General features: G+C 41.4%; 1 protein-coding gene across 3 annotated transcripts in view; it reads right to left on the bottom strand.

Moving 5' to 3' along the window:
• The window catches only part of Ints9 (integrator complex subunit 9), an 88,970-nt gene that overhangs the window by 63,196 nt on the left and 3,977 nt on the right, over positions 1–21,797 (bottom strand). The window contains exon 2 of one of the 3 annotated variants that reach the window (XM_076545194.1): positions 6,962–7,083. The exons of the other annotated variants lie outside the window; for them this stretch is intronic. The gene's annotated coding sequence lies outside the window, so the exon portion shown is untranslated. The remainder of the gene's footprint in view (positions 1–6,961; positions 7,084–21,797) is intronic. 3 annotated transcript variants of the gene reach the window in all.

Genomic DNA, 21,797 nt, shown 5'->3' with positions numbered 1-21,797 from the left:
GCATTTTATGGCTCTTAAAAATCTGCTGCCAAATGCTTTCCATAAAATGCTGTGCCTATTTACATCACTGCTTAACAACTCATATTTGCTCTGCTGATACATTACAGTCTACACCATCTAGATCCTACAGTCTCACCAAAATGTCCCTAGAACCACTGTAGTAGCCATCTAAATGACCCCAACAAAGAAAAGTCAACTATTTGATAGGCGGCTTCAATGTTGAGGCTGTTTGATCAAATTATGTAAGTCTAGGGTTTTGTATGGTAGATTACCTCAACTCAAATCTTGCTCAATCTCATTATTAATGTGTGATTTTCTGAAGACTAAGTTCTCTCATCGATAATAGAGTTGTAAGAATTAAGTGAGTGGAAGGCATACCTGTCACATTTATTCTTAGTTGCGTGACTACAGCAGCATTAAATGATGGTGGTGGGGAACCTGCTTATAGTGGCCTTTACTTGTACCTTAAACATTTGCAAATCTCCTAAGACTAGGTAGTCTTATTGGTTTATCATTTTAAAATACAAAGATTCAGGACTTTCATGACTATTTGGAATCAAAACAAAATAAAACTGTCAGTCACTGTCCCTTTGAATATTGTATCCATCGCATTCTCTGTACTTCTCTTTCTGAAACACCTACTGAAGTTATGCTGCAACATTTCATTTTACCCCATGTCCCTCACGAAGGAACTGCTTTGATTTTTATTTCCATACAGTACACTTTATATGTCTTTTCCTCAAATTTATTTTGTTAATTTCAGTGTTATCAAATCAGCTGTTAACTAATGGGTTTATTAACTGATAATGTTCTCTCTCCTCTCTCTCTCTCTCTCTCTCTCTCTCTCTCTCTCTCTCTCTCTCACACACACACACACACACACCCTTTCCATCCCTCACTTGGGCTGTAAATGTCCTTCTCAGTGACCACTGTTTCATTTCTACACCTCTCCTTCTGTTTACATCACGGCCTTTTAGTCTTTTTAGAGGTTTGATACATTCACAGCTCACATTAACATTAATTTCAATGTCTCTGCTGTTGGCACAACTGTCTGAAGTTCCTGGGAATCCTGCAATGTCTGCTGATTCTAACTTGAGAAAGACTTCATTGTTTCTTACTGTCTTAACATTTTAATAGTGAGTTCAATTGGTGGGGCTTTATCTACAAGAGTTCCATAAGAATGGGCCAGGGCAGGTCACTGTTTTGAGAACAATTTTCATATTGATTTCTTAGCTTGAATTCCTGCATCACGTATGGGAACATCCAAATCAGACTTTCTTTGCTCTCAAAGCACTGGTCCACGTCCTCACAAGACAATGTTCCTTAATGGTCCAAAGATTAAGTGAACAGAAGTTTCCAGCAGTCCTTTTGTTGGGAAAAGACAGAGACCAACACCAGGAGGTCTCTGTTACTAGTTTTAAAACATGTGTTTGGAATATTATATCTACTAATAAGACTAAATCCCATTATGGCCTGAAGTGTCAGCAAATGTAATGCTTTCAAACTGACAACCAGGTAGCTTTACCTCCTCATCCCCAAGGTAACCTCACACAAGTCTTCCAGAATGGTAGGAAATACTCAGAATTACATAAAAAGAAACACTACTAACAAAATTGGCGGCTGTGATCATATAGCAAGTTGAATTTCAGCTAACTGGCTTTGGGGAAGTGTGTCATTTGCAAAATGAACAAAGCACAAAGTATCACGTGGTCTCTTTTCTACTAGTCTTGCTGAAAGTTTTGTTTGGCATGCAGTTATTATGACCTAGTGTTTGTTAGGTACCAGACTACCTGTAAATAATTTACACTTAACTCCTTTAATCCTTCTTAAAAGGTTCTGAGTAGGAAATATTTTCCTATTATATAGAAGAAGACCATGAGGCTCAGGCATGAAGTGTACATATGGTCCCAAAGCAGTAGGAAGCTGGCAGTGAGCTCTAGAGTCAGCACACTGAGCCAATGCAGTGTCCATTCTCATTAGACTCAGAGAAAAGATCACCAAGCGATCAGCGTCTTTTAAACAGTGGTAAGTCCTACAAAGCCTTATTTGAATAGATAAAGATGTTGGATTGGGAAGTTACGAAGAAGTGGATCAGTGGAGTGGGAGGGGACAAAACAGGGAAAGCAGGTTAATATGATTGAAATACATTGTGTACATATACGAAAATGTCATGATGAATTCATCATGCATATTTAATACATGCTAACAAAGAAAAAAAAGAGAAGAAAAAAAATCAAACTTTTTGTTTGGTGTGGTGGCACCTGTAATCTAAGCACTGGAGAGATGGAGGTGGGAGAGTCCCAAGTTGAAAGGCTTGGGCTACAATAAATAGTGTTTTATGCCAGCCCAGGCTTCACCAAGACCCTGACCCAATCAACTACACACTTCTTGTAACTCACCAAGGTACAAACTACACAAAGGGGTGAACAAATATTTGAATAGGCATTCACTGAAGATGACACTGGGCAGTAAATAAAATGTCGATCTTTAGTAATCCTTAGAAAGAAATGGTTGCACCAGTATTAGAAGGGGCAAAATTTAAAAGCCCAAGTGCTGGTCAGAATGCAGGGCAACAACTGGAAATCTCCTACACACACACACACCTCCACAGCACTGCTGACTCATCCTCACTGCATGCACATAGCTCACCCCTTTTCACTGGATGGATGTACCAGAATTAGCTCATATATTCAGAGTGATAGATATTTAGCTTGTACTTAAGTGCACTGTGGTAGAGAAAAGTCTACACATTTTGTATGGTTATGAATAATGCTGATGGACATGTTTACCTACAGTTTCTGAAGCAGCACACATCTTCACATAATGCCTCTATGGCAAATAGGTAAGGACTGTTGGGTGATATGATAAATCCATATTTAGATTTTTAAACTATCTTCCAAAGTGAAATATAATTTTGGCTTTAAAAAAAAAAAGTCAAGTTTTTATTGCTGTACTGTGTATCACAGATCCAGTACTGCATGTGACCTGGGCATAAGTACTGGTTCTTCCTTTGTCGCTAAGGTGGTACTGCCCTGAGTAGAAGCTGAAAATCTTCAGGCTTCAGATTTCTCAGTGGACAAATGAGATTTAACTAACTCATTTCTCAGCTTTCTTTTGAGACAAAGATGATGCTTTTTATTATTCCATTGATGTGCTTACACAATGAACACACTGGGAGGAATTACGCCTAAATTTTTTAAAGAGGAACTTAGTTCTGTAGGGGCTTACAAGCTTTTCTCCACTCCAACAACGTACCAGTCACGGCCCTCAGGAACAGCAGTTCACTAGGAGATGCTCTATGCCCTAACAAGGACGCACTGGATTCTTGCTGCAGCAGGGAAAGGGGGAGGAACCCCAGCCTTCTTTCTCACCATCCCGAGCCACTGGGCCAAACTCGATGAATCTGCAACGGTGACTACCCCTACTAAGATTTTTTGGGGCCAGGCCCTCTAACAGCCAGAGACTTCTTTAAATATATTGCAATTTATTTGTTAATCTTTTCTTTTCCATTTTTTTAAAGCATGATTCTATGTTGTACAAAGGCTGTTAAATGTGCCAGTCATGTTCACAGTCAAACTAACTACACAGCTGGGTAAGATAAGAGGGCTAATTTTCCATCTGTGTAGAAAGTTTGTAGCATGCATGTAAAAAATCTACAGCATACACAGTAAAGGCGTTTTCAGGCTGGAGGGTGACTAGTCACCACACACAGCTGAGGAACCCAGGGCTCTCACTCCTTTGGACCCTAGTCCTGTGCCTTGTAGTCTATGAAAACAAGCTAAAATGCAGAGGAGAGTTGTATAAAGCAATGTCCTGGCCAATGGAAGCTCAGAAGGGGGTGAAAATGTTCCCAGTGAACAAACAATTACGGCTGAGAGAAGTATGACGGTCAGGGTTGGCTGGGGATTGTGGGCTGCCTGGCACCAGCAAGTGATGAATGTGAAGAGGCAATTAGAGTAGATGAGAAAAGTTCGCAGACCTATTTATGTGACTGTTGATGTAAAAGGAAGCAAATTACCCCATTTACCCCTCATCTCTAGTTCTTAAATAATCCCCCATCCTACACACCCTTCTCCCCCCCCCCTTTCCATTTGTCTCACTGACATAACCTAAGAGACAATGCTTCATTCAATAAACTATCTTAATTTGTGGAGAAGAAAAAATGAAAATGTGGTCCATGCTAAAGCTTTCCAAACTCAAGCTAAAGCACACTAAGAACCCATGACTGACTGCTGGCTGCTCAAAGCACTGTCTCTTTCCCAAGAGGATGGCGACTCTTCCTCTTTCCTTTTTCCACGTGAGCACCGTGGTTTCTCAAGCAATGAAGGCATAGCTTCCAGCTTCAAAGGGCTGCAGCCCGCGGGCTGAAGCATACCAGTAAGTATGCTCGTTTTAGACACTGGACGTCAAGCTTCTACCAATTTCCACAGCTACAATACTTTATTTCTGTGACACAGAAATGATCTCTCAGTAAATCCTTGCTACTTCAGCACAAAACAAAACAAAACAAAACAACCCTCCCCCCAAAAAACCAAAAACCCCACAAACCCAACAAAACACTTCAAACTGTCACCGCAGCATCAACCACCAGGTACCCCTCACTTCTGTACTTCTGACGACGCCTTTTAAACATTGGCCAGCTTTTTTTTTTTGTTGTTGTTGTTGGCTTGTCTATAAAGAAGGAAAAAAGAGCAGGCATTGGGGCTTGTGCCTGTATTCATGTACTCAGAAAGCTGAAGCAGAACTGCTGTGAATGAGGCCAGTTTAGGCTTCATAGTAGTAAGACCTTCCTCAGACAAACAAGCAAGCAAGCAAGCAAGCAAGCAAGCAAGCAAGCAAGCAAGCAAGCAAGCAAGCAAGCAAGCAAGCAAGCAAGCAGTGGGCAAGATGGTTTGTCAGGTAAAGATACCTGATACTAAGTCTGATGAATTGAGTTAGATTCCCAGAATCCGCATACTGGGATGGAAACTGACTTCCAGATGTTGCGGATGTTGTTCCCTGGCCTCCACATGTGTGCAAACACTCTCTCTCTCTCTCTCTCTCTCTCTCTCTCTCTCTCTCTCTCTCTCTCTCTCTCTCTCTTCTCTCTCTCTCATACACACACACACACACACACACACACACACACACACACACACACACAATTCCCATCAGAAACAAAAAAGACTTGGGGACTCTTCCTTGAGGAGTCTGTACCCACATGTGGGTGTGACTTTTTTTGAGTGCCTCTTTTCCTCTAAGCCTCATGTTTAAGCCTATATTAAAATATCCTTTAAAGACTTCCATCTCTGCTTCAAAAAATGTTTTTTGTTGTTTTTGTTTTTAATTTTTAGACCTATAACTAATTATTACCGCAAGGTTCTACTGGCAAATAAAAAACTAATAGGTTTATCTGGGAGGATCTAAAATGAGTTGGGGAGGGGAAGAATATGAGTATAACATATTGTATGATATTCTCAAAGAACAAAAACATTATTTAAAAAAGACAGGCTTAAGCTGGGTGATGGTGCACGCCTTTAATCTCAGTACTTGGGAGGCAGAGGCAGGCGGATCTCTGAGTTTGAGGCCAGCCTAGTCTACAGAATGAGTTCCAGGACAGCCATGGCTACAACCCCCCCCCCCCCCCCCAAAAAGCAAAAAACAAAACAAAACCCAAACCAAACCAACATACAAAAGACAGGCTTATTTAACAAATTTTTGAAAATGTGCAGCAATGACGAAGTACAAAGTGCAAGAAAGAAGAAAACTGGGTAACAAACAGTGAGTCTTCTAAGTGGTCAGTGGAGTAGAATCAGCAAGAATCAGCAAGGGAGAGCCTAAAGTGGAATATCATGTCTCGACTGTTTGGTTCTGAGTGCAGCAGGGGTCAGAGGTGGGGCTTCTGGGAAGCTATTACAATGAACCCTATTTCACCAGTGGATTAATCCATATTCATAATCTGATGGCATTATTGCATGGGGTGGTGGTATAAATTAGGAAGTGGGTCCTTGCTGGAAGAAGTAGGTCACTGCAGGAAAGAAGAACCTTGTCTCCTGCCCACTCCCTCTCTCTTCTTCCTGGCCATCAGGAGATGAGCAGCCTGCATAAACTCTGCCTGATGTTCTACCTTGTCACCTGCTAAAGCAATGGATCAAGCCAACCTTCAGTGAAAACTTCTGATAGCATAAGCTGAGACAAAAATTTTATCTTTTAAATTGTTTCCCTTGGGTATTTGGCACAGATGAACTCTTTTTCTTTTTTGTTTGTTTATATTTTTAGACAGGATTTTTCTGTGTCATCTTGGCTGTCCTGGAACTCACTCTGTAGACCAGGCTGGCCTTCAACTCAGAGATCTGTCTGCCTCTGCCTCCCAAGTGCTGGGATTAAAGGTGTGCACTACCACCACCCGACTAGCAATAAAAACCTTGCTAGTACATGTCAGGGTTTCTTAAGCCACAGTCAAATGTTATTATGTTATTATAAATGCAGTTAATGTTCAAGGTCAGGAAAAACCTGAACATCAGAGTCAACCAGAGACCAGAGACTGCATGGTTACTAGGGATCCCAGTCACACTTGTGAAAATGGGAAGAGAGTTATCCAAGTCACTAGGACTCTGAGTGGACAGTTTGTACTTAAAGATCTGCTGTCTACTATGGTGCCTATCAGCAAGAAGGGTGTGCCATGGCCTGGAAACTGGGAAAAACTAACATGCTTTAGCAGCTCAGAGTTCAGAGAAACAGATTCACAGCTTTGGATTGAGAGAATATTTCTAAAAATGGCCACTAAGCACTTAAATCAGGCTGTGTCCTTAACCTGAATGTATGTTGGGACAATGACTAAGCTAAATGACAATGTTCTAGAGCCTAGGCACACACACAAATTATTTTATTACTTTTTTTTAAAACCATGATATATATGTGTATCTGTGTGTTTGTGCATAGCACCAATGATGGAGTTACAAACAGTTTTGAGCTGCCAGACCTGCGAGCTGAATTCAACTTGGGTCCGAGTCCTTAGGAAGGGCAATGTGTGCTCTTTCTTTTGTTGTTGTTGTTTTTTTGTTTTTGTTTTTGAGACAGGGTTTCTCTGTGTAGCTTCGGAGCCTGTCAACAATAAAAGGGTAAGACCAGACAAACAAGCAGGTAATTCATGAAATATTATAAGCTAATAAAAATACATATATATTAACATGGAAATTTTATTTCTACAAAGTATGTTTTAAAAAATTTCAAAAATGCATACACAAAGATATAAGAGAAATGAAGGACAGAAAATAAGTAAAAATGAATGTAAAATAAAGCTACACTGAGTCCAAGTGCTCAGTGCCTACAGCAGCAAAGACTTAAAAACTAACTGTGACCATGGGGAAATGTGGCTGCCACCTACATCTTGTGGAAAAAATGAAAGCGCCTTGATGAGTGTATCCATTCACAATTTAGAACATGCACAGAGTCTCTGAACTAGGGGGGCTTTAGTTAGTACATTCAGCAGCTGTCCAGTGAGTGGAAGGATGAATGAAAACCAAAGTGTTCAGTGGTGGAGTGGACAGTGTCACACTGTGAAATACTCACAGTGAACTACACAAATACTCAAAATGAAAACCTGTCCAGAGTGACACCTTTCACCTTGTCATGGTTAAATCTTGACCATCAGCTTGAAGGACTTTAGAATCACCTAGAAGACAAACTGCTGGGATGTTTGTAAGGGTGCTTCCAGAAAAATCTACCTGTTGAGGGCAGAATTATCTCCCTGCTGGTGTTCTGGACTGAATAAAAAGGAGACGGCAACCAGCAGTCACCTCTCTGTTTCCTGAAGGGGACACAATGTCAGGAGCTAGTTGCCTCCCGTCCTGCCATTATGACTCCACCCTCACATCCCAGCCAAAGTAAACCCTTTTCTTAACATCCCTTCTGTCAGGGATGTTGGCACAGAGACAAGAAAAGCAACATGCCAGAGGTGGTGGCGCACGTCTTTAATCCCAGCACTGGGGAGGCAGAGGAAGGTGGATCTCTGAGTTCGAGGCCAGCCTGGTCTGCATAGAGTTTCCAGGAAAGCCAGGGCTATAAAGAGAAATGCTGTCTTGAAAACAAACAAGACTTAAAAAAATGAAAAGAAAAGAAAAGCAACTACAGATCTTTTTACACTGGAATCCCCAATCTAAGGTGTGATTGTGGCTATCTGGAATAGAGACTATATTTGCTAGTCTCACTTGCAACCAGAAGTAGCCATGAAAGTAGGTCTCAGTCAAGGTAAGTCTAAGTGGTCCTGCACTTTGAGAATTCATCCAAGGGAGAGAGTGTGCCTTTCTTTGCCCGCCTCCCCCCTTAAAAACTCACCCTACTGTATGCATGATTGAAATTGGTGCTCGTTTTACTGTGTGACATTTTTAGCTAAAAACAAACAGCGGAGTGTGGTGGCACTTGCCTGTAACTGCAATCCTAAGGTGGCTGAGTCAGGAGCACAAGTTCAAGGCCAGGGTTGTCTACATAGTGAGTTCAAAATACTGTGTCACAAAACCAAACCAGGAGCTGGGCATTCGTGGCACACGCCTTTAATCCCAGCACTCAGGAGGCAGAGCCAGGCAGATCTCTGTGAGTTGGAGGCCAGCCTGGTCTACAGAGTGAGTTCCAGGAAAGGATCCAAAGCTACACAGAAAAATCCTGTCTTGAAAAACAAACAAACAAAAACAAACAAACAAAAAAGAACAAAACAGAATCAGGAGCCAGTGAGCATGGTAAAGACACTTGCCATATAAGGCTGGCAACCCGAGTTCTATGTCTGAAACCCACAAAAGGTGGAAGGAGAGAACCAATCCCATAAAGTTATCTTCTTACCTTCACATGTATGCCATAGCACATGCACCCTTCTCCATGCCCATCCACCCCATGTAATAATAACAGTAAATAATAATAGTAAACAGAGTCATAGTAAATTGAGTCAATGAATCAAAACAAAAGCAGTCTCACAACTCTGAACACAGCATCATACTGTCTAGTGATTCATCTGGTGATGGTTCTGATGATACTCAAGCTATTTATTAAATCTGAAGGAATGGGTCTTCCCACCCACCCCTGCCATTCTCAATGATGACCAAATGCTCTCTTCCTTTCAGATCTGGACCTCTTCTCAGAGTTTAGCCATCAACTAGTCCCACTGTTTCTCAGGATGCCTTTGCCTTCTGCCTCTGCGGCCCTCTGTCAAGTGGCTAGCACAACCCTCTGTTCTAGACAGGTAGTTCTGACTTTGGACTTGCTCCCATGCATTTTCTAAGCTCCCTAGCTCTTCATGTTTTGGTTATATGCCAGTTTTCTGAACATTTTCTGTATCTGCAGCCAAGACATACTTTTTCTTTTGCACTTCAAAGTTTTTAATTGTGCACAATGTGGTTCTTATTTCCGTCTTAGATTTCCAAAGAGATGAGTTTAAAATTTTCACATGTTCAAAATTGGTACTTTTAAGACTTCTCTGAAACTTTCCATGAAAAAGAAAAATCCTTATTCTGTCAGTATTTAGACCACTGAGTGTATGTAAAAGCCCTACAGCTACTGCTAGACCTCCCCTGTTAGCCCTCTTCCAAGAGTTCCTGGGTCCTAAATCTGCTCAGTCTCATCACCGCAACTGCTGTTCCCCAAAATCACAACCTTTCAGACGTTAGTATCCTCATGGGGTGGACATGATATTCCACAACAATGAAGAGTAAGTACTACACACACTGGCCTCAGTAGTAAGAACCAGTTGCTCATACTTGCCCATCACTGGGGAAATGGACACCTTACTTTTTACTTTTCACTGTTTTCTCCACCCAGAATAAGAGCCAACCCTCCTTATTCAGACATATTTGCCAACCCAAGTACTTTCATGTAAGTGGTACTGAGGATGGAACCCAGGGCCTAGCACATGCCGGGCAAGCAAGCGCCCTACCATGGAGCTGCAATCTTCTGCTCCAAGAGCTTTGTAAAGGCCAGCTCAGCTCTTACTTCTGGAAGAAGCTGTGATTCTCTAGAGGGAATTCATCCTTTACAATCTTACACAGGGCACTACTGCCTTTATCACAGTCTGTCACCAAAAGCCCATTAATCACATGCTCCAATATATGGTGTCTGCAGACTGATAGGCACGTCCTACACCAATGACAGTGCTGCTTACGCTCAATATTAAGTTAGTAACACTCAATGGACTGTACTAGACAACCAGACAATGGGTTTTTGCTACTGCCTTTCTTACTGGTGGTTACAGATCATTATCCTGCAACAGTTTCTTCTTCCTACTGGACTATGCAGCTTGAATCAAATAACCTTTAAAAGAAATAAGCTGCCAGGTGGGCCTGGCTCTGAGCCCCCTTTGTTCCTATACCTTTTTTTTTTTTTGGCATGTAGGATGTAAATGGTAATTATGCTTATTTTAACAGACTATCTGTTCACATTTCTTACCTTGATAGGGCCTGTCTCTGGAGACAGAACTATTTTTTTTTTTTTTTTTTTTGGGGGGTTTTCGAGACAGGGTTTCTCTGTGTAGCTTTGCGCCTTTCCTGGAACTCACTTGGTAGCCCAGGCTGGCCTCGAACTCACAGAGATCCGCCTGGCTCTGCCTCCCGAGTGCTGGGATTAAAGGCGTGCGCCACCACCGCCCGGCTTGACAGAACTATTTCTGGCTGCTATTTTTTGAGGAAACTTCGCCATTTCTTTTGAGGTCACAGAAGTGTTATTATTTGTGAGTCTGCTAAGAGTCACCTAGGACTTCAAGTTATAAAACCCATTGTTTACTTAAAATTTTGGAAATGGCATACAAGATATAATTAACTGCCTAGGACAAACATTCAAACACAAATAGATCTTTCCTGTAGAAAATAACATATTGTTGGACTATGTGAATGAATCTCAGTTTAATAATGACTAGAAAATTCTGGAACAGGAAAGTAGCTTGTTATAGAACATAAATTATTCAGGAAATCTATCCACAGTCAGCATCAAGGTGTTGTGTTCACAAGGCACAACCACTCTCACCGGAAACAGACTCTCGAGATGTCTACTACCATCACCACTCCAAACCAAATTACTGCACATGTGTACAACTACACACGATGTAAAGGAAGTCTGAAAAAAATGAGCTACAAAGATACACACCTAGAAATTTCATAAAATCCAACCGGGCAATGAAATAGTAAAATAAATTTAACAAGGGTGCTACGTGTCTTAAATATGTAGAAAAAGATTCCAATTCAGTGACAATAACAACAATAACAAAATCATACAGTATTTAGGGCTGGGGAGACGGCTCCGTGGGGAAAAGAGCTTGCTGTAGCTGGAGTTTTCTTCAATCCTGCCCAGCCCCACGGATCCGAAACCACTTATAAATCAGGTACATTTTGGATTTACCAAAATAGGATAGATAATGGAATATCTTCTCTGAGTTTGTCAAATGCAAATGGATTAGACATTGTTTAAGTATTTATTGCTTGTATATATTGTAGTTATTGTACTTATTGTATATAGCTTTTCTTATATTAGTTATAACTATTTTCCTTTTTTCTTTTTATTAGAATAGAAGGGGGAAATATGGTGATATTTTATTTGTGCTGAAATGTGATTTTATTTGTATGTTAATAAATAAAGTTGCCTGGGGATCAGAGCTAAAAGCGAGCCATTTAGCAGAAGTCCAGTGGTAGTGGTACACATCCTTAATCCGATCACACGGCAGGCAGAGTCTCTGTGGACACAGCCAGGCATGGTGACCCAAATCTTTAATCCCAGTACCAACCATAGAGACCTGGAGGTCTGTATAGACAGGCAGTGACAAGGAAGTCATGTGGTTGGGTTTAGAGCCAATGAGAAGGCAGAACAGAAAGGCAATAAAAAGACAGGACACAGGAAGAAGGTCTCTCTCTCTCAGGGGAAGGACAGCAGCGAGTGGTAAGCTAAAGGCTATTCACTAGTGCTCTGATCTTTTGGGCTTTTAACTCTGTATTTGGCTCTGTGTTTCTTATTTAATAAGACCGTTTAGAATTTCATCTACAGCTTGCTGTACAGGCATGAGGATCTGAGTTCCTCAGCACCCAAATAGAAATCTGGCTGTGTCCCTATGAGTGGAACAGAGACTGGATAATTGCTGGGGCTGGCTGCCAGCCTTGCTCCAGGTTCAGTGAGAGACCCTGTCTCAAGGGGATAAGGTGGAAAGTGAGAGAGCAGGATGTCTAATGTCCTCTTCTGGTCTCTACACAAGTATGTATGAGCACATGTACCCCTTATACACACATATAAACAAATTACAACCCCCCCCCCAACGAGATAAAAAGTACTTAGACATATTTAAAAGGAATTATCTACTAGGAGGAAGTTTTTTGTTTTTTGTTTTTGTTTTCGAGACAGGGTTTCTCTGTGTAGTTTTGGTCCCTGTCCTGGATCTTGCTCTGTAGATTAGGCTGGCCTCGAACTCACAGAGATCCGCCTGGCTCTGCCTTCCGAGTGCTGGGATTAAAGGCATACGCCACCACTGCCCAGCAGGAGGAAGTTTTAAAATGCAATAAAGTGGCAGTAAAATGATTTAAGTAAAAGAAAAGGTTTCTTGTTCTCCAAGAAATATTAAGCCAGGTAGTGGTGGTGCACGCCTTTAATCCCAGCACTGGGGAGGCAGAGGCAGGCAGATCTATGTGAGTTCGAGGCCAGCCTGGTCTACAGAGCAAGTTCCAGGACAGCCACGGATAGGAAGGGAAATTCTGTCTCAAAAATGTATGTATGTATGTATAAATTTTTCCTTCTTTCTCCAATTATCTCTTTAAATTTTAATAAATTAACCTGGTTCCAAAAATCACACACAAAAGATTTTAATGGAAACAAATAATTCTAAGTTTATGAGAAAGTGAAAGGTCTGTATTTTATAGAACATGTAATGTTCTGGCATGCTCTGGAGTCCTGGCTTGAGGAGGAAGATGAGAAAGTAAGATACCAGCCAAAGCTCCAATAGTCACATAGTGTTTGTGTAGAGCTGCAGTGTGACTAGACTTGGAGGGAATGGCAACAAAAGAGTTTGCAAACACACACATGACGGATGCCCTATCCACACAAGAGAGGGAAACAGAATTATAATCATGTTGACATGCCATATTTTCACTTTTCAGCCAGGAAAAAAACAATTTTGATGCTAACATTGAAGTGGTGTATAGGAGGGGAGCTACTGGCAAGCCTAATCTGATGAACCACTCACTATGGGGGAATTGTGTGTGTGCATAGCCTCTGAACCATCAATTTCACAATGAGAAATGTATTTCAGATACACTCTCAGATGCCAGCAAAGGCCACTGTGAAATACAATTCACTTGCAAATGATGGGGTATAACCTAGCACTGTGTATGTAAGTTTGGTAGATGAATTCAGCTATATTTAAACAACAGATGCTGTGAAGTGATTTCCTGGAAATAGTGTGAGTGTAGTTTGAAGTACAGTGATAGTAGCTTCATGAACCACACTTTATATCAGCAACATACTCCACATCTTCAACTTGGATATTTTCACAATAACTGGGAGTGGCGGAGACAGGGGTAGCAGAACTCTATTTTCTAGGCTAAGAGTCACAGTTCTAATTGTCCCTTCAGGAAGCCAAAATACAAAGTGTTCGTTAAAAATAGTTCTAAAAATACTTGAAAGGCACACTGGAAACATTTCACAGTTTAGAACGAAAGTATGTAGAAAATAAAGAGTCTTGAATTTTGTTACATGCAGGTTCTTATTTAATAATTCTGAACATTCAGTTTTAAAAATTGAGGCAGTTTTAGATTTCTTTTTAAAACAGGGTCTCATGTAGCCCAGGCTGGTCTCAAACTAACTATGTAGCAGAGGATGAACCTCTGAGCCTCCTGCCTCCCACCTTCAGAATGCTGGAATCAAGTGTGTGTCACCATGCCCCATAATTCTAGAAACTGACAGGAAAAAAAGTTGAAAGCAACATGCTACAAAATATCAACATTATCACTATTTATGCAAAAAATAAAAAGGGGATGTTAATTACATTTATGCATATAAGCCCACAGACTACCTCCAAGGATGGGGACACACACACACACACACACACACACACAAAGAAGTTATTCTGGAGAACAGGATAAAGAGTAGAAGGGAGGGGCTGGAGAGATGGCTCAGTGGTTAAGAGCACTGGCTGCTCCTCCAGAGGTTCTGTGTTCAATTTCTAGCTTCCTAGCAACCACATGATGGCTCACAACCATCTGTAATAGAATCTGATGCCCTCTTCTGGCATGCAGGTACACACGTAGAGCACTCATACATAAACTATAAATAAAAAATAAAAAAAAAAAGAGTAGGAGGGAATGCACACACACACACACACACACACACACACACACACGAGAGAGAGAGAGAGAGAGAGAGAGAGAGAGAGAGAGAGAGAGAGAGAGAGAGAGAGAGAGAGAGAGGTAGGTTGATTGATTTACTTTTATGCTCTATGTATGAGTGTTTTGCCTGCATGTATGTCTCTGTACACCATGTGTATGCCTGGTGCCCACAGAGGCCAGAAGAAGGTCTTGGATTCCCTGGAACTGGGTTACAGTCTGATGTGGGTGCTGGAAACTGAACTCAAGTCCTCTGTGAGAGTACCAACTATTCTTCAGTAAGCCAGCTCTTCAGCCTCAAGGGAATTAGTTTTTGTGTTTTTTGAGATAGGGTTTTATGACTATGTAGCTCAGGATGACCTTGGACTCCTAAGTCTCCTGTCTACATCTTCTGAATTCTGGGATTATATTGTGTCACCACACCAGTCCAAGACAGAACCTTTTCAGTTTTTGTTACTGTTTATAATTTTTACACATTCAGTTTATTTTCAAAAATAAAAATAAACAAAACAATGTGGACACATTACAAAAAACAAAAGAAATTTGCACACAGAAGTCTCAGCATAATCATTACAGAAATGCAAATCAAAATTATTAGATATAGGATGGCTATCACTAAAGTAACAGTCCAAATAAAGCATAAGTATTAGCAAGAACGTGGAGAAATCAGAAGCCTGTCAATTTCTGGTGAGATTATAAAATGATGCAGGGACAGCTACTCTGGAGCATACTCTGGAGGCTCCACAATAAATTAAGTTCAGAATTCTGGGTGATTTAATAACAATTTCATTTCTGAGTACATGCTGAAAACAAAAATAACACACAAGCAGACTGAAAACAAGGGCATGAACAGGTATTTGTACTCACAGTCTCTGAAGTAGGCAAAATGTCTGAGTAAACAGAATGTGGTCTAGACCACAGAACATCACTCAACCTTTCAGAAGGGAATTCTGACGCATGTGACAACATGGATGAATCTTGTAATCATTGCTAAGTGAAATAAGCCAGTCAGAAAGGGCACACTGTATGCTACTGATGGGAGGGACCTAGAGTAGCCAGATTCACAGTGGCAGAAATGACAATGGCTGACAACCAGAGGCTTAGGGGAGTGGGAAATGAGTAATGTTTAATGTGTAAACCTAAGAACACTCTGAAAATGTATGGTCACGGTTACATAACAATGTGAATATACTTAATGCCATTGAAGTGTTTGCTTAAAAGTGGTCAAATAGCTAATTTAACACTGTGTATGCTTTGTCACATCTTAGACAACAGTGAACAAAGACTTACAGCAAGTGAAGTTGAATATGTCAGCTAAAATCTTCCAACAGCCGCACGCGACAATGAAAGCAGTCAGACACAAAAGACTGTACAGTATATGAGCCAATTCATATGAAAAGACCAGAAAGGGCAGGTCTCCAGTGACAAAGGGTACTTCAGAGGCTGCATGGGCCCATTAGCTTGACTGATAAGAGGCGGAAGGGAGAAATGAATTGTGATGATAGCTGAATAACTGTAAATTCACTAAAACCCCAGCATATTTGAGTCTTTAAATGCATGTGTTTTATTACATAATACCTCAATAAAGCTGTTTAAAATATTTTTAAAAATCAGTAAATACTATAGTATCCTTTGTTAAAACTACTACTTTATGCACATATTTCCACATACTGGAAAAAAACGTGGGAAGGAAGCCTTAACTAGAAGGCCTAACCATGTTGCCTTAGTGGCTCTCCTGTTACTGAGGTAAACACCCTTACCAAAGCAACTTAAGGGAGATGGGCTTATTTCAGGCACTCTTCAAGGTACAAACCATTAGAGCAGGTAATTAACGACAACAGAAGCTTAAAAGAGCTGTCATGTTATACCAACATTAGGAACAGAGAGGGACAAATGCATGCTTGCTAGTGCTCAGCTGGCTTTCCCTATTTTATACAGCCCATGATCCATGGTCCACCCAGAGTGGGCAATTCTTCCCTCCACAATGAACACAATACAATCCCTCACAGGCATGCCCAGAGGCTCATCTTGAAGAACCAGCCTGCCTCCATCTTAGGCTTAAAAGTCATCTTAAAAGACACACTAGGTTCATTCCTGTTTACTGCCTGTTCTAGGAATGGCAATCATGTCTTTGTTTCAAAAAGCTAGTTGGGAGGCAGAGGCAGGTGGATCTCTATGAGTTCGAGGCCAGCCTGGTCTACAAAGCAAGTTCCAGGAAAGGCGCAAAGCTACACAGAGAAACCCTGTCTCGAAAAACAAAAAACCAAAAAAAAGTTAGTAAACATCTTGCAACCCTACCTTTGTTTCAAAAGAGTTGCTATGGTTACCTTGTTATGACTACCTGTTGTTTCCACCACCTTCTAATCTTGTCTCTGTTTCAGGAGGTCGTTATGACTAACTTGTTATGCTTATGTTCTACTCCTGTAACCCCAACTATTTTGACCACCAAATCCCCCATTTGGAAACCCCTTACCCCTGAGCTATAAAAACCTCGTCTTCCTCACATCCAATGCTGACCTCCTGAACCCTGACTTTGGGGACCAGCCCATGTACGTGAATAAAAAAACCTTGCTTTAATTAATCTGGCTATGATAATTTGGGTTGGTGGTTTTTCTCCTCTCTTCTTTAGGACTAACAATCTCCCAGATGATTCTAGACTCTATCAAACTGACAATGAAGAAAGGAAAAATGTAGATAAATTGTACTTATAAAAAGACAGTAGCTGCTTAAGCCTTAAGTCTGAAAATTTTATTATGTCAGACATTCTGTTATAAACTTTCTCCGTCCCTTTATAAACATGAATGATTAAAAAAATGAACTACTTTAAGAGCAAAAAGGGGCACTAATTCCACAGTTTGTATTGAAGAGATGCTTCCTGACTATGCATCCTCGAGGAAGCAAAAGTTCACTTAAGTTACGCTTTCAATAAATTTAAACATTTCAGATCTTGAAGGCATGGGCATATATATGGCCAACATGGGACAAGTTACTGCATTTCTCACAGTAAGTTCTTCATTGTGGTCACTGAACATCCTGGGCTCTGAAGCTGACTCTTCCCTTAAAAGTTTTGTCCAGGGGCTGGAGAGACGACTCAGTATAGTTAAGAGCACCTGTTACTGCAGAGGACCTGGGTTCAATTCCCAAAACTCACAACCATCTGTAACCCCAGTTCCAGCGGATCTGATGTCCTCTTCTGACCTCCTTGGGCACTACTTATTCACTTAGTTCACATACACGCATGCAAAACACTCATACACATAAACAACATTTAAAGATCTAAAAAAGCTTTCTCTAGTCCTTTTCCCATCTTTACTGTGCCTTTCCTACTTTTTCTCAGAACCTCTGGCTTCTACCCTCTTCGTAGTCCTACCTGGTATGCCAGTACCTGGCTTCTAGTTGGCCCTTTTTTTAGAGGCTTGGAGGATCTTTCCTGCTCACATCCCTTGCCTACCTGCCTGATCCCATAATTCTGTTCACCTTAATGCCTAATGTTCACACATTGGCATTTTCAAAGCAACACCAGAGATCTTTAGAAAATGTCCTTTAAAGATTGCTATGGTACCATGCTACTTATTGACTTGTTTGTTTAACGGGGTGGGGCACAGTCATGCTCGGTATCTCTTGGCAAGCCTGGAACTATGTATATCAGGCTAGCCTTAAATTTGCATCATTCCTCTTGCCTCTGCTTCCCAAGGGCTGGGATACAGGTGCTAGTCCTCCTGCCCAGAGGCACCACAGTTTTAACTGATGAAAGCTCCCCTTTCTGAAATGTCTTTCCATATCCATAACCACTGCTAGAGGTATGTTTTGCTCAATATGTAGAAAGTCTGCAGAGGGTGGATAAGGGGTAAGGCCAGAGGAAAGGAGATAGTTATATTAGTAAGAAAAAAGCAGCAGCTTTCTCAAATACTGCCAGAATAGTAGAAAGTTAGTGGCAGTTAGACATTATTAAAATTTTAAGAAGGTATATTTCTGGCTACAACTACAACTAGAATCTCTACTATTTTAACAATCTATCTCTATCATGGCACTCACTGTCACACTGTCTGAATCCTATAGCTAACCCAGCAAGCTTCCATAAAGGCAGGAAATACATCTGTTCTGCTCACTGTAGTACACCAGAACCTCGAGCAATGCCTAGTACAAAGGCGGTGTCCAAGTAGATTTGTTGAGTGAATAAATCAGCAAAGATGGAGACGTGAGGGACGGTTTCTTCCTAGAGCTTTGCTGATGATATATAGCAGCCGGGAACATCTGCAGGGAATGGCTAGGTTTCCCTGAGTCTGGAGGCCAGAGTTGGCACCTGCCCTGCTTGTGAGCTGTCACACACACACTGCTGACCATCTGAGAAAATGGTAAAGGGCTCTGAGCACTCAGGGGAAGCCACTCAGGCACGGGGTGTTAAGATTAGAGGGGTCACCTTTATCGGAGCAGCACTGGCTGAGCTGAGAAATCACAGTGGCAGACGCCCCCACCCCAACCCTAATTCAACTATTGCTTTCTGGGAAAAAAAAATCTGCCATCTATATAGTTTTTGCTTTGGTAACAACAGAAGATCAGTCCTTTGGTGACACAGTTTAGAATTCTGAAATGTAAAATGTCCATTTTTATTACAGAGCATTACCGTACAAGGTGTGCTGCATGGCTGTATGCAGCATGGGGCTTTTTCAGAGCTTGAGGAGATTAAGAAAGGAAAACACTTTATCTTCCTGGTGCTGTGGCGTGACACTACATCAGAGGGACACAGGGGGGCGCACTAATCAACCGGAGAGGAGAAATAGAAATGCCCGAAATCAGGTTGACATTTTAACAGTCAAACTGAAACACATGCAGCGAATTCTGGGGAGATTGAAGGACTATCATTCACCGAAAAAGATGTTCTGTTCCTGACTCAAGTTCAAGGAAGCCAAAAGAATCTGTCACTCTGTCAAGGAGAAGCCTAGCACTTTCACGTACAAGGTGAGGATCAACCACACCCACAGCCTCTAATGTTTGTTAAATGACCTTGGAGCAAGAGTCACTATTTTAACAAAGACCTTGTATATAACCCACCACTGCACTTGGAGTTCTGCTCATCCTCCACCGAACCGGTATGTCAATCTATTGCTTTGTTCATCTGTTTTCCCTGGAGTAATGGTGAGATAAGCTTGAACAGGTAAAAATGAAACAGTTTTGCATAAAGAACAGCCTAGAACTTAGATGTGGTCTGTGGCCTTTCCAAGTTTTAAATATGTAAATACAATAGTAGTATACAATTCCCTCCTTGGAATTCAGTGAGTACAGTATAATGGAGAGCAAAACGAGTTTCCTTCAGGCCTTTAACTAGACAGTGAGAACAGCTGTCAAGAGCCAGGGACTCGGAGGCGAGGCGCCTCACTCACAAGAAAGAGTACCATTAATCCCAAAGTCACATTCAAGTTTGTGGTTCAGCAAAATGATAAGTTAATTCATGCATAACTCTTTGGGGTCAAAGGTAATGGTTAAAATGGAACGTGTTGAAACTCTGAATGTTAAGGGTCTACTGTGGCTGCATAATAAATATCTATGGACTGGATAAGCTAGAAGATTCTGCCAGTCACGGGAACTATCTCAGAAGGATCCTGCATTCCTGAACTTCAGACACGTTCATTCACTTTAATCTTCACAGACTTGAATGACTAGATTCCTGGCCATTGTGTTTCAGGCTCACTTGATGTCAGTCTGCTCAGTCTATTTTGTGGCCATCTGCTAAGGACTTTGGTGACTTCTTCCCATGATTAGCTAAACTGACCACTAGGGTGTACCTGATTAGGCTCCTATACTAAGAAGTAAATGTGCTCTAAAGTATGCCAATTCAGAAGCTATACTTCCAATTTTCTTATCTCTTCTAAAATAATTAAATGGAAATATCAATGAATTTATTTTGTTAAACACAGCTGCCAGAATAATGTATAAATATAGGCAGTCATTAAATCCTTCGAGTTAGTATCTAATGAGGAACTCATCATTCAATGTCTTAAGTGTGAGTGTGAAAAGCCATCAAGAAAGGGATATGCAAGGAGCTAGAGAGATGGTTCGGTGGTTAGAGCACTGCTACTCTTCCAGAAAACCTCACCTGGGTTTGACTCTCAGCACCCACATGGCAGCTAGCAACTGTCTATAAACCCAGTTCCTGGAGATTCAATACGCTCTTCTGTCCTGCTCAGCACCAGGCATGCACATGGTGCAGACACGTATGGGGGGGAAACACTCATACACACAAAATAACATACATTTTTAAAAGTACTTTTTTAATTTTAAAATACATTTTAAAAAAGAAAAGTGATGTGCAAGGGGCTCAGTGGTTAAGAGCACTAACCACTGCTCTTAAAAAGGACTGGGGTTTGGTTCCCAGTACCCACACTGGGTGGCTTATAACTCTAATTTCAGAGGATCCAACATCCTTTACTGGACACCTTGGGCTCCTGAATACACATGGTGTGTGTGTGCGTGTGCGTGTAAATTTAGAAAAAGAAAGTGATGTGCAAAGTTAGAAAACTATAGATCCTATCATAGAGGCTATTTCAACACATGAAAAACAAACAAAAAGCCAACTGAGCTGAAGCATCAGCTGACACCTTCGATCCCAGCTCTGGAGGGCTGAAAGCAGGAGGACCACTGAACGACTAAGGTCAGCTGAGCCAGGTAGTGAGTTCCAGGCCAGCATGGGCTTCAGAGCTCCTGCTTCAAAAGAGAAAGAAAACCAAGAGAATACTAGCTTCATTCAGTTGGTATGCCATGGGGCCGGTTAGATGACAAATGAGGTTTTGTCGTCGTCATCGTTGTTGTTTTTCAAGACAAGGTTTCTCTGTGTAGCTCTGGCTGTCCTGGAACTCACTCTGTAGATCAGGCTGGCCTTGAACTCAGAGATCCACCTGCCTCTGCCTCCTGAGTGCTGGGATTAAAGGTGTGCGCCACCACAGCCCGGCTTACAAAGGAGGTTTTAAAACCTTAATTCTTTTGTGAACAAGTTTTTAAAGATGGTGTCTTACCATCTGGGGTTGGTCTGGAACTGGAGATCCCTCTGCCTCTGCCTTTGCAATGACAGGATTACAGGTGTATGGTACTTTGCTCAACACCAATAATGCTTTTAAAGATTGCAACCAAAACAAACTCCAATTTAAATTTAAGGTATCTTGGTTTGCACTCCTCTAAGAGTTGATGTAGCACTGTGATGTCACTGTGCTTCTGACTCTGTCCTCACTGAGCAGCGAACTCCTAAGCTAGGGAGACATGGAATCAGATCCTGCTTTTTCACTTTTAATTTGTTTAACTTGGAGGCTCCTTTGCTTCCCAGAAACTCACCTTTTTTTTTTTTTTTTTTTTTTTTTTTTTTTTTTTTTTTTTGGGTTTTTCGAGACAGGGTTTCTCTGCGTAGCTTTGCGCCTTTCCTGGAGCTCACTTGGTAGCCCAGGCTGGCCTCGAACTCACAGAGATCCACCTGCCTCTGCCTCCCGAGTG

This window comes from Peromyscus maniculatus, chromosome 9 (genome assembly GCF_049852395.1).
Source record: "Peromyscus maniculatus bairdii isolate BWxNUB_F1_BW_parent chromosome 9, HU_Pman_BW_mat_3.1, whole genome shotgun sequence".
Taxonomy (NCBI): Eukaryota; Metazoa; Chordata; class Mammalia; order Rodentia; family Cricetidae; genus Peromyscus; species Peromyscus maniculatus.
The sequence above is the reverse complement of the archived record's forward strand: the minus strand, read 5'-3'. Positions and strand labels throughout refer to the sequence as shown.